General features: G+C 40.4%; 1 non-coding gene across 1 annotated transcript; it reads left to right on the top strand.

Annotated features, from left to right (window-relative positions):
• The first annotated feature begins 498 nt into the window (after nt 1–498).
• Nucleotides 499–602, top strand: LOC130984425 (small nucleolar RNA R71). The gene has a single exon (XR_009088363.1). It is a non-coding gene; the product is annotated as a small nucleolar RNA R71 (small nucleolar RNA).
• The last annotated feature ends 9,987 nt before the right edge of the window (nt 603–10,589 follow it).

Below are 10,589 nucleotides of genomic sequence, written 5' to 3'. Positions count from 1 at the left end.
CCACCATTATTGTTGTTGAAACCTTGTTGAGGTCTCTCTTGATTCTTCCATGAGAAATTTGGGTGATTTCTTCATGAAGAATTATAGGTGTTTCCATAGGGTTCTCCTAGGTAATTCACCTCTTCCATTGAAGGGTTCTCAGGATCATAAGCTTCTTCCTCAGATGAAGCATCCTTAGTACTGCTTGGTGCATTTTGCATTCCAGACAAACTTTGAGAGATCAAATTGACTTGTTGGGTCAATATCTTGTTCTGAGCCAATATGGCATTCAGAGTATCAATCTCAAGAACTCCTTTCTTCTGATTAGTCCCATTGTTCACAGGATTCCTTTCAGAAGTGTACATGAATTGGTTATTTGCAACCATTTCAATCAATTCTTGAGCTTCTGCAGGCGTCTTCTTCAGATGAAGAGATCCTCCAGCAGAGCTATCCAAAGACATCTTGGATAGTTCAGAGAGGCCATCATAGAAAATACCTATGATGCTCCATTCAGAAAGCATGTCAGATGGACATTTTCTGATCAATTGTTTGTATCTTTCCCAAGCTTCATTGAGGGATTCTCCATCCTTCTGTCTGAAGGTTTGGACTTCCACTCTAAGCTTACTCAATTTTTGAGGTGGAAAGAACTTTGCCAAGAAGGCATTGACTAGCTTTTCCCAAGAGTCCAGGCTTTCTTTAGGTTGAGAATCCAACCATATTCTAGCTCTGTCTCTTACAGCAAAAGGGAATAGCATGAGTCTGTAGACCTCAGGGTCAACCCCATTAGTCTTGACAGTGTCACAGATTTGCAAGAATTCAGCTAAGAACAGATGAGGATCTTCCAATGGGTTTCCATGGAACTTGCAATTCTGTTGCATTAGAGAAACTAATTGAGGCTTAAGCTCAAAGTTGTTTGCTCTAATGGCAGGGATAGAGATGCTTCTCCCATAGAAATCGGGAGTAGGTGCAGTAAAGTCACCCAGCACCTTCCTTGCATTGTTGGCATTGTTATTTTCGGCTGCCATGTGTTCTTCTTCTTTGAAGAATTCGGTCAGGTCCTCTAAAGAGAGTTGTGCTTTAGCTTCTCTTAGCTTTCGCTTCAAGGTCCTCTCAGGTTCAGGGTCAGCTTCAACAAGAATGCCTTTGTCTTTGCTCCTGCTCATAAGAAAGAGAAGGGAACAAGAAAATGTGGAATCCTCTATGTCACAGTATAGAGATTCCTTGAAGTGTCAGAGGAGAAGAAGAGTAGAAGACAGAAGTAGAAAATTCGAACTTATCAGAAGGAATGGAGTTCGAATTTTGCATTAAGGGATATTGTTAGTCCATAAATAGAAGGATGTGAGAAGAAGGGAAGTGATTTTCGAAAATTAAGTAGAAGATTTTGAAAACATTTTGAAAAACACTTAATTGATTTTCGAAAATAAGAGTGGAGAAGAAATCAAGTAATTTTTGAAAAAGATTTTGAAATTAGAAATAAAAAAGATTTGATTGAAAACTATTTTGAAAAAGATGTGATTAAAAAGATTTGATTGAAAAGTTATGGTTTTAAAAAGATGTGATTGAGAAGATATGATTTGAAAAACATTTTAAAAAGATTTGATTTTGAAAACAAATTAAAAAGATTTGATTTTTAAAAATTAATGACTTGCCTAACAAGAAAAGATATGATTCAAACATTAAACCTTTCTCAACAGAAAAGGCAACATACTTGAAATGTTCAATCAAATCATTAATTGTTAGTAAGTATCTTTGAAAAAGGAAAGAAATTAATTTTGAAAAAGATTTGATTGAAAAGATTTGATTTGAAAAAGATTTGATTGAAAAATTTGATTTGAAAACAAAATCTTCCCCCTTGTGCCATCCTGGCGTTAAACGCCCAGAATGGTGCACATTCTGGCGTTTAACGCCCAAACTACTACCCTTTTGGGCGTTAAACGCCCAGCCAGGCACCCTGGCTGGCGTTTAAACGCCAGTCTGTCTTCTTCACTGGGCATTTTTGGATGCCTAGCTTTTTCTGTGTGATTCCTCTGCAGTATGTTCTAAATCTTCAATTCTCTGTATTATTGACTTGAAAAGACACAAATTAAAAATATTTTTGGATTTTTAATAATAAGGAATAATCAAAATGCAACTAAAATCAAATAATAATGCATGCAAGACACCAAACTTAGCAGTTTGTATACCATTGACACTAACAAAATGAGAATGCAACACTCAAGTCAATAGAATTCAAAGATCAAAACAAGGAAATCATCAAGAACAATTTGAAGATCAATGAGGACACATGCATGAATGCAATAAGAACAGAAACATGCAATTGACACTAAACTTAAGATGAGACTCTAGACTCAAACAAAAAATATTTTTGGATTTTATGATTTTGTAATTTTTTTTGGGTTTTTCGAAAATTAAGTGAAAAGGAAAATAAAGGTATCAAAATTCTTAATGAGAATTCCAGGAATCATGCAATGTTAGTCTAAAGCTTTAGTCTAAAGGAATTAGACATGGCCGGCCAAGCTTCAGCAGGACATTGCATTCAAGAGCTAAATTGATGAGAATCAATCAGCTTTGGTGATGATAAGAACATCACCTTGAAACACTAGAATTCATTCTTAAGAACTCTGAAGAAAAAATACCTAATCTAAGCAACAAGATGAACCGTCAGTTGTCCATACACAAACAATCCCCGGCAACGGTGCCAAAAACTTGGTGCACGAAATTGTGATCACTACAACTTCGCACAACTAACCAGCAAGTGCACTGGGTCGTCCAAGTAATACCTTACGTGAGTAAGGGTCGATCCCACGGAGATTGTTGGTATGAAGCAAGCTATGGTCACCTTGTAAATCTTAGTCAGGCAGACTCAAATGGGTATAGGTAATAAACGCATAAAGCATAAAGATAAAGATAGAGATACTTATGTATATCATTGGTGAGAGCTTCAGACAAGCGAATGAAGATGCCTTCCCTTCCGTCTCTCTGCTTTCCTACAGTCTTCATCCAATCCTTGTTACTCCTTTCCATGGCAAGCTTATGCAAGGGTTTCACCGTTGTCAGTGGCTACCTCCCATCCTCTCATTGGAAATGTTCAACGCACCCTGTCACGGCACGGCTATCCATCTGTCGGTTCTCAATCAGGCCGGAATAGAATCCAGTGATTCTTTTGCGTCTGTCACTAACGCCCCGCCTTCAGGAGTTTGAAGCACGTCACAGTCATTCAGTCATTGAATCCTACTCAGAATACCACAGACAAGGTTAGACCTTCCGGATTCTCTTGAATGCTGCCATCAGTTCTCGCCTATACCACGAAGACTCTGATCTCACGGAATGGCTGGCTCGTTTGTCAGGCGAGCACTCGGTTGTCAGGCGATCAACCATGCATCGTGTTATCAGGAATCCAAGAGATATTCACTAGAGCTTTGATTGCTTGTAGAACAAGAGTGGTTGTCAGTCACCTTGTTCATGAGTGAGAATGATGATGAGTGTCACGGATCATCACATTCATCAAGTTGAAGAACAAGTGATATCTTGGACAAAGAACAAGCGGAATTGAATAGAAGAACAATAGTAATTGCATTAATACTCGAGGTACAGCAGAGCTCCACACCTTAATCTATGGTGTGTAGAAACTCCACCGTTGAAAATACATAAGAACAAGAGTGATCATTGGTTTCGGCCCCAGAGAGGGAACCAGAAGAACCAAGATGAAAATACAATAGTAAAAGGTCCTATTTATAGGAAACTAGTAGCCTAGGGTGTACAGAGATGAATAAATGACATAAAAATCCACTTCCGGGCCCACTTGGTGTGTGCTTGGGCTGAGTAATGAAGCATTTTCGTGCAGAGACTCTTCTTGGAGTTAAACGCCAGCTTTTATGCCAGTTTGGGCGTTTAACTCCCATTTTGGTGCCAGTTCCAGCGTTTAACGCTAGGATTTCTTGAGGTGACTTTGAATGCCGGTTTGGGCCATCAAATCTTGGGCAAAGTATGGACTATCTTATATTGCTGGAAAGCCCAGGATTTCTACTTTCCAACGCCGTTGAGAGCGCGCCAATTGGGCTTTTGTAGCTCCAGCAAATCCACTTCGAGTGCAGGGAGGTCAGAATCCAACAGCATCTGCAGTCCTTTTCAGTCTCTGGATCAGATTTTTGCTCAGGTCCCTCAATTTCAGCCAGAAAATACCTGAAATCACAGAAAAACACACAAACTCATAGTAAAGTCCAGAAAAGTGATTTTTAACTAAAAACTAACTAGATCATATCAAAAACATACTAAAAACAATGCCAAAAAGTGTATAAATTATCCGCTCATCAATCTCTATCTTTATTCTATGCGTTACTCATATATCATCCATAACCATTTGAATCTGCCTGACTGAGATTTACAAGGTGACCATAGCTTGCTTCATACCAACAATCTCCGTGGGATCGACCCTTACTCGCGTAAGGTTTATTACTTGGACGACCCAGTGCACTTGCTGATTAGTTGTGCGAAGTTGTGAAATTATGTTTAGACCATGGTATTAAGCACCACGTTTTTGGAGCTATTACCGGGGACTGTTGAGTTGTGAAAAGAATGAATCACAATTTCGTGCACCAGCGTTCAACTCCAAGTGAAGCTTCAGCTCGTGGATAGATCAAGCTCAGTCCAAACATACACCAAGTAGACCCCGAAAGTGGATTTATGCATCAATTACTTACTCCTGTAAACCCTAGTAACTAGTTTAGTATAAATAAGACTTTTTACTAGTGTATTAGTCGTCTTTTGACCACGTAACATCTTTGGTCTCAGTTTTATTTTATTATTCATCTAAGGAAACTATTGATCACGTTTTGGGGGCTGGCCATTCGGCCATGCCTGAACCTTTTACTTATGTGTTTTCAACGGTGGAGTTTCTACACACCATAGATTAAGGGTGTGGAGCTCTGCTGTACCTCAAGTTTCAATACAATTACTATTATTTTCTATCCAATTCCTGTTCTAAGATATTCGTTGCACTTCAACTTGATGAATGTGATGATCCGTGACACTCATCATCATTCTCACCTATGAACACGCGTGACTGACAACCACTTCCATTCTACCTTAGACCGGGCGCATATCTCTTAGATTCCATAATCAGAATCTTCGTGGTATAAGCTAGAATTGATGGCGGCATTCATGGGAATCCAGAAAGTCTAACCTTGTCTGTGGTATTCCAAGTAGGATTCCGGGATTGAATGACTGTGACGAGCTTCAAACTCCTGAAGGCTGGGCTTTAGTGACAGATGCAAAAGAATCACGGGATTCTATTCCAGCCTGATTGAGAACCGACAGATGATTAGTCGTGCTGTGACAGAGCATTTGGACATTTTTCACTGAGAGGATGGGATGTAGCCATTGACAACGGTGATGCCCTACATACAGCTTGCCATGGAAAGGAGTGAGAAGGATTGGATAAAAGCAGTAGGAAAGCAGAGATTCAACAGGGACAAGCATCTCCATACGCTTATCTGAAATTCCTACCATTGAATTACATGAGTAACTTTATCTTTATTTCCTGTTTATTTTGTTTATCTTTTGAATATCTAATCCAATCATATTTGAATCTGCTTGACTTGGATTTACAAGATGACCATAGCTTGCTTCATACCAACAATCTCTGTGGGATCGACCCTTACTCACGTAAGGTATTACTTGGATGACCCAGTACACTTGCTGGTTAGTTGTGCGAAGTTGTGAAGTTATGTTTGGACCATGGTAGTGCGCACCAGGTTTTGGTGCCATCACCAGGGACAATCAATTTCGAACAACAATTTAAGCATGAGTAACAATTTCGCTCACCAAACCACATGCAATTACAAAAGGATCCTTACCTTCGTGCTGGGCCAGTGCTGCTCCTACAGCATGGTTGGAGGCATAACACATAATCTCAAAGGGCTAGCTGCAGTCTGGTCCTCTCATAATTGGAGCTTGAGTCAAGGCACTCTTCAACTTATCAAATGCTTCCATGCAGTCCTCACTCAGCTTGAATTCAACGTCCTTCTGTAGCAGTCTAGATAAAGGTAAAGCTACCTTACTGAAGTCCTTGATGAATCTCTAGTAGAAACCTGCATGGCCAAGGAACGAATGGACTTTCCTCATGGAGGAGGGGTAAGGTAAACTAGAAATGACATCTACCTTTGCTGGATCCATAGAAATACCAGTATTAGAGACAACATATCCTAGAACAATACTTTGTTTGACCCTAAAATGACACTTTTCAAATTCAAAACAAGGTTTGAGCTAACACACCTATCTATTACTCTAGATAAACTATCCAAGCAAAGGCTAAAGGAATCACCGTATATGCTAAAATCATCCATGAAGACTTCCATACAGCTCTCAATAAGATCATAGAAAAGACACATCAGGCACCTTTGGAAAGTAGCTGGTGCATTGCATAAGCCAAAAGGCATCCTCTTGTAAGCATATGTTCCAAAGAGACATGTAAAAGTAGTCTTTTCCTGATCGTCAGGGGCTATATGAATATGAAAATAGCCTGTGTAACAATCTAAAAAGCAGTAATATGATTTACCTGACAAGCGATCCAGTATTTGATCAATGAATGGCAGGGGGTAGTGATCCTTACGAGTGGCCTGGTTAAGGTGCTTGTAGTCAATGCACACACTCCAGGAATTCTACACTCTGGTTGCTATGAGCTCCCCTTGCTCATTCTTTACTGTAGTGACTCCAGACTTCTTGGGCACCACTTGTACTGTGCTGACCCATTCGCTATCTGAAATGGGGTAGATGATGTCTGCCTCCAGTAGTCTGGTCACTTCCTTCTTGACAACCTCTAAGATTGTGGGATTCAGTCTTCTTTGGGATTGACGGACAGGCCTTGCTCCCTCTTCTAAAAATATTCTATGCTCGCAAACTTAGGGGCTGATGCCTACTATATCCGCCAAGCTCCACCCAATTACTTTCTTGTGTCTTCTCAGCACACTAAGCAACTGCTCCTCCTGTTGGGATGTGAGTTCCTTTGCAATGATAACTGGAAGCTTCTGATTGTCCTCAAGGTAAGCATACATGAGGTGTGGGTGGAAGGGGCTTTAGCTCCAGTTTCTGCTCCGGACTGGGCACTGGATTTTCTGGAGCCAGTGATGATGGCAAGATGTCCTTAATGTGTTCAGATGGTTTCCCTACACTTGGACCTTGCTCCATGTGCCTCTCTTCCACGTCTTCTTGGTGAACTACAGCTATGGTCTCATCAATGATGTTACATTGGAAGATGGAATGGTCTTCCGGAGGATGCTTCATAGCTTCAGTCAGGTTGAAGCGCACTGCTCGGCCGTCTATCTCAAAAGAATAGGTTCCTGAGAATGCATCCAGCTTGAACTTTGAGGTCATCAGGAATGGTCTTCCGAGCACGATGGATGACGGTCTTCCTGAGTCATTTTGGGGCATCTTCAAGATATAGAAGTCAATGGGAAATGTGAGCCCCTTAATGCTCACCAGCACGTCCTCAGTAATTCCAACCACTGTAATAATGCTTTTATCTGCTAACACAAAATGAGCTGCCGAGCTTTTTAAGGGAGGGAACCTCAAAGCATCATATATAGACAAAGGCATAATACTCACACATGCTCCTAAATCACACATGCAGTCAGAAAATATTATACCTCCAATGGTACAGTTAACCATGCATGGACCTGGGTCACTACATTTTTCAGGTATACCCCCCATTAAAGCAGATATAGAACTACCTAAAGGGATAGTTTCTAATTCATTAATTTTATCCTTATGCATGCATAAATCTTTCAGAAACTTTGCATATTTAAGTACTTGCTGAATAACATAAAAAAGGGGAACAGTTACCTCAACCTTCTTAAAGATTTCTACCATTTTAGGATCGAGTTCCATCTACTTTCTGGACTTCCTTGCAAGGTGTGGAAAGGGGATAGGAATGGCGTCTCTGGGAGCTTTAGCTTCTTCTGGCGCGCCATTCTCTGGTTGAGTTACTTCTTCCTCAACTATGTCTTGTACTTCCTCCTCTTCTTCAGCATCCTCGGCCTCAACAATATCTTCCACTTGAATGTTTTCCTTGAAGCTTAGCTCCTCATGACTCCTCTCTAGCAGTGTTGTTCCGGACCTCAAAGTAATGGCGTTAATGCCACCTTTGGGGTTGGGTAAGGTTTGAGAAGGAATTGCACTAGAGCTTGAAGGTTGATTGTTGGAGGGAATTAGTGAATCCATCTGAGAGATTAGAGCTTGTATTGTGGAAGTAAGACCATTTATGGAGGAGTTAATTGTATTCTGAATGTCTTGGTGTCCTTGCGTCATAGTGCGAAGCATCTCATCATTAGAAGAAGAAGGGGGGTAAGTGATTTGAGGGGCCTGCTGCTGGTTGTTCTGAGACACCTGGGACTGCCTTTGGTGAAGTGCTCTGTAAGGCTGGTTTTGGTTCTGCTGTCTGTTGTTATTGTTGTTCCACCTCTGATTTCCATTATTGTCTATGCCTCCTCTGTTGTAGTTGTCCCTCCATCCCTGGTTGGAATTATCCCTCCAACGCTGGTTGGAGTTGTCTTGCCAAATGTGATTGTAGTTTCCACCTTGGTTGTAGTTGCCGCCTTGTTGATGGTATCCCTAGTTCGGGCGGTCATAGAAATTGTGGGTCGCTGCCAAGGTGTTGTCCTCATGTTGGAGCTGTGGACACTTATCAGTATAATGATTATAATCAGCACATATTCTGCATACTCTCTGAGGAACTAGTTGTTGACTATGTTATGGTGAGGGGGGTTGAGATTGTTACTGGTTCAGATGTATCTGCTTCAGTAGGTTGGTCATCTCACATAGACTCTGTGTGAGAGCAGTAGTCTCATTACTAGAGGAAACCTCTGCCACAGCCTTGTGATGGTTGTTCCTGTGCCTGTGATTCCAAGCGGACTTACCTAGGTCACTGATCAGTTGCCACGCTTCCTCCGTGGTCTTGTACTTTTTCAGAGAACCATTACTTGCACCATCCAATGTAGTCTTGTCCCGAGGCTTTATGCCTTGTGTGAAGTAGCTTATCAACACCAACTTGTCAATCATGTGGTGGGGGCATGCATCTAGGAGATTATTGAAGTGCTCCCATATTTGTAAAGAGTCTCGGATTTGCCTTGATTATCATGGAAATTTCTTTCCTCAGTCTATCAGTAACTTCAGCCGGAAAGTATTTTTCTAAGAATTATCTTCTAAGCGTGTCCCAGTTAGTAACAACTACTTCAGGTTGAATGTAGTACCACTCTCTCACCTTTCCCTCAAGAGAAAATGGGAAGGCGGTTAGCAGAATAGAAGTCTCATCTGCACCATGATGCCTCACAGTAGAACAGGTTGTCTGAAAATTCCTGAGGTGCTTTATAGGCTCTTGAGTAGGTAAGCCATGAAACTTGGGTATCAAGTTGATCAGTGCAGTCTTCAGTTCAAAATCTGTAGCCAAATTTGGGTGACGCACTTGATACGGTTGCAGTGTAAAGTCTGGAGCTCCAGCTTCCTGAAGAGTGATCATCCTGGGCTTCGCCATGTTATCTGCATGTGAATCAACTGAATCAGTAGTAGAGGAGTTGGTTTCCTCCTCAAATGGCACTTCAGATTCGCTCTCAGATAAGATTGTGAGTTGGAAATAACCACTTCACCGCCCTCAGAGGCTAACCGACGCCGAGCCAGCCTAATACGTGAAATAGTTCTTTCGATTTCAGGATCAAATGTGGCTAAGCTCGGATCAGGTAGTGAACACGTCATTCAATGAAAGAAACATACAGCTCATAGTAATAAAATAAAATAAAATAAAATGCAAATAAATAAATTCCAACCAATAAATTAGCACACTGTTGCAACTCCCAGCAACGGCGCCAAAAATTGGCGTGGCAGAAATTTGCCGATTAAGAATTTATGGAGAAAACAGCGTTGCAAGTACAGTTCTTAACCGACTAAAATCCGCTTATCAATTTAAAAAGGGGTTGTCACAAAATCTAGAATTAAAATAATGGGAATATGAATCCCAGGTTATCTCCCAACGAGTTACAGAGAGAGTGCTCTTTATTGATTAGAGGTTTCCCAAGAGATTTTCTTTTGAGTTTGAGAAACAGAAAAATAAATAATAGTAAATGTAAGCAATGGAAATTAACGAGAGAATTTATACAATTCAAATAAAAGCCTTGACCGGGAGGAGATTAATTGGAAGTTCTTTCCTTGTTGAATTTCCCCAAGTGTAATAATAAAAGGTTGTTGTTCTACTTGGTCATCCCTTATATAATAATTGAAAGTCAAGTAACTAACCAACTAACCCTATCGCTCACGTCCTAAACCTTTCCTAAGAAAGAATTAGAGTCAGAGACTAGAGAGTCAGCCAACAACTCCCAGTTAAGATTAACACTTGAGTAATTCAACTCAAGGTTCTCCGTTTAATCAACTCCCAATCAAGTTGAGAAACTACTCCATTAACATGAATATAACTTTCACAGAATTAAGAAGGGAATAAAAGGAAGACATAATAAATAATAACTAAAAATTAATTAGAATAAAAATGGTTCTTTGCATTAATAAATTCTAAAAATAATCAAATTGTAACTCTGAACAAGAATTAAGGATATGGAAGAGTAAAGGAC

This window comes from Arachis stenosperma, chromosome 5, assembly GCF_014773155.1.
Source record: "Arachis stenosperma cultivar V10309 chromosome 5, arast.V10309.gnm1.PFL2, whole genome shotgun sequence".
In the NCBI taxonomy this organism is placed as follows: Eukaryota; Viridiplantae; Streptophyta; class Magnoliopsida; order Fabales; family Fabaceae; genus Arachis; species Arachis stenosperma.
The sequence above is the reverse complement of the archived record's forward strand: the minus strand, read 5'-3'. Positions and strand labels throughout refer to the sequence as shown.